This window comes from Primulina eburnea, chromosome 9 (assembly GCF_022965805.1).
Source record: "Primulina eburnea isolate SZY01 chromosome 9, ASM2296580v1, whole genome shotgun sequence".
NCBI classification, from domain to species: Eukaryota; Viridiplantae; Streptophyta; class Magnoliopsida; order Lamiales; family Gesneriaceae; genus Primulina; species Primulina eburnea.
The window spans coordinates 11,786,468-11,790,054 of record NC_133109.1 but is presented as its reverse complement, the minus strand read 5'-3'; positions in this window follow the sequence as shown (position 1 = coordinate 11,790,054).

Sequence of the window (3,587 nt, the reverse complement as noted above, 5' to 3'; positions counted from 1 at the left end):
GCACCTCCACCCCCACCGGACATAAATAAGAATTTTGCTATTGGGCATTAGGAGAGGTCGTAAATTATTTGACTATATTAATTTTTGGGTTAGTAGTACTGATATTCTACTTATGGGACATAAGTTAAGCTTAAAAAGTACGAATGTTTTCGAGACTTGTAGAATTTGTAAGAAACTAATGATGGTTCGCGGTTGCTAGTTGAATTAAATTTTTTGAGGATTCCATGCAAGGATTAATGATTCGAAGACTACGAAGATATTTGGAAGTATAAAACGTAGAATTCATTTAGGATACATGCTCTACCTAGTTAGATTTAAGGATAGAATTGCATGAATTGAGAATTTTAGGGACCTAAGAGTAATAACTATTAATTTGAGGACCTAGGTGCCAAAAAAAAATTCTAAGGGACTATTTTTGAATTTACCAAATTTTGGGATTAAATTTTAAGTTCGAGAATTTAAAAGTTTAATGAGGTAAAGATGGAAAATTTTATGGGGACAAAAATGCAAATTTTGAAGAGTTATAGGGCCAAAATTGTAATCTTCGAGAATTTTAAGGACCAAATTTAAAATTTTGAAATTTTGAGGATTAAATTCGAACTTTTGAGGAACATTTGGGTAAAATCAATAATTTTTCGAGGTTATAGGAATTGATTTTGGGTTTAATAAACTTAAAATTTCTGAAATCTATGCACGAGAAACCTATAAGATGGGATTAGGAACGCCAAGAACTTATGGGTAATTGTTGAATTCTTGAGATTAGGGACAAATTGGATAATATTTGAGGAAATTAAGAACTAACTTTTACATTTTTAAGAAATTTGGGGGATTTGTTTAGCAGTAAGTAAGAAGCGAATGGTTTAAATGACCGAAATTTTTGATGATTTAGATTTGAAGAGATATTTGGAACCTTGAGATATTTGGGTTATAATGTTATAAAAATGGTAATCAGAAGATTTAGGCCTTGGGGACTTCTTTTTATTTTTATTGGGTGGTGAAAGAAGACCATTGTTCCCGTAGAGAGAGTAATCAAGAACGTTCTTGATGCCATGCAGGGAGAATGCGGGGTTCACAAAGATATTGGGATGCGTGATTTGTAAGTCATCAACAGTGAAATTTGAAGGAGAATCAATCTTGGGCTTGAAAATTTAAGTGTTAGTGAAATAATGTTGTGGCTAATTAAGAATTTAAAATGATGACAATTTAAGGTGAAATTGATCAGTTAGTTAAGTTATAAAAGTGGACATGAAGCTAACAAAATTTTGGGAACTTAAGTTTGATGTATCTTAATTTTTAATCGTGATCTTAAGAGTTAAAATTATACCTTTGTTGGAATTTAATTTTTCTAGAAAGTTGGATGTGATTGATGGTTAGGTTACTCGATATACGAATGTAAGAATTGAGGTAGACACCTTGTCTTGAGAAATTTTTTGTAAGTCATTAAGAAACTTGAGAATAAGTGAATATGTGTGTTGGAATTATGTTATCTAATACTATTTGGGTTGCGTAAACTTGAATTTTAATTTTATGACATAGGTGTTCGTACGGAAAATTTTGGGTAAAAATAAAATAAAATAAAAGAGAATTAGTGGTGTTCAACATAGGTTATCAGTGAACGAATATTAAGATTTTTACCGAGTAAGAAATCTAAAATCTTGATGTGGGAGTTCTAGAACTCTATGGGTTATAAGCGAAGTTGATTTATTAGAGATAATCTAAGGCTACCATGTGATAACTTATTAAGTTTTATATGCTAGAATTAATTAAATATTAAGGATACGTAAGAAAGCGTTATTCATTTAAATGAGGAAAGTCCCAGGTCTTAGACCTCAAATTTATTGCAATTGTGAAGATAATAGTTTAAATATTTAATTGGTGCTAGAATGATTTTATTATTTAGGTAGAAGATTGATATTGTATATTTTGGGTGTTATGGATTAACGTTACTCGAGGATTAAGACTTGCAACAATTTTATATTGGGGATGTACTTGCAATTAGCTAAGTTACGAAAGTTTGGTGCCGTAAGATAAAGATTCGATTCAAAGATCTTAGGCTAATATTATTATGGGGTTGAGATAAAGTTTAAATTTTGAGTGTATTATCGATGATAAAATCGATAAGTAAATTTTGGTACTAAGGTTTATCAAGGTAAACTGCTAAATACAAATGTAATAGATCAATGAACATTACATGTACAATATAAGAAAATTAAGACGCAATAAAATTCAGACTGCCATTTCTAATATGGAGAAGTTTGAGAAAAGTCAGAATTCGAGTACATAGTAGAATAAAACTAAGTCCCATAAGTCGTTCTAGGTTGCGACTCGCAAATAAGGATTTCAATAGGCATACTTAATTATGATTGAGGAGATATGAGGACATCTTAAGATTTATTATTTTATCAGAGTAGTTGTGGGGACTCGGACGCTAATCATGTTCTTAACAGTCATTAGGACTAAATCAATTATAATAAACATGGTCTAAATTTTTTTTTTTAAATGCGGAAGGTAATGGAATCAAACTCCTATACATATCAGTATAAAAGTATAAATCTGATACAATATACAATCATACACATCTCAGGTTCAACCACTAACCGTCAAGTGTTTAAATCCTATCTCTAGTCCAAGTCCGTAGTCTCCACTCTACTCGATCTTTCTTCACCTCTGTGACCCTAAACCAGTCCCACCTGTTGCCATGCACACATACAAACAAGACAACAGCTGGATAACTCTGGTGAGATATAAATATCCCAGTATAAACAATGTATCAATGCAATCATATAAAACATATATAAAAGCATAAACAATCAGTAAAACATGTATTCAATCTGACTACATGAACAAATACAAATCTGTATTTAAATCAATGACTCGTGATCTGCTCTTATCTTATCTCTAATCTAGGGATCCCGATCTAATTTAGACTTGGGTATGCTGTATCGAATGTCTACAATAGACGTCGATCTACATCTAAGCTCATCAATACACCGTAAGTCTAGAGTCTCAGCGGTTCTGACAAAGACTCGGCGGTTCTGCCCTAGCTAGGCTGATCTGCCCTAGACTCAAACTCTGACTCTGCTCTAAGTCAATAGCTTAACATATCAATCTAATAATCTACAAATATCAATGCAATAAAATAAAGTATGTGATTTAGGGAAACTCAAGTCAAACCTAACTCGAGTTGTGCAATCCCGAATCAACATTTATTTATACCTTTCTTGCTGTCGATCTGATACAATCAAAGTCTTGATTCAAAGTCTGTCACTGTTCAATCTGGCAATGACAATATCAATATTCTGTATTAATATTCTATTTGAATCAAAATATCTCTGTCTTATTAAATTATGACGGTGCAACCGTGTAATTCTGCGATACCGGTGATACCACACCAGTATATACTAATTCCAGTAATTACAATCAATCCCTGTACAAATCTGATATCAATTCTAGTCAATTTCATTCTGAAATCCATAATAATTCCATATTCAGTCTGTTTCTTAATCTGACTTCGATTCTATGATGTCTACTACATCAAGAACCCTATATATGAATCGTATCTGATTCTGAACATAGCATAATTCCAA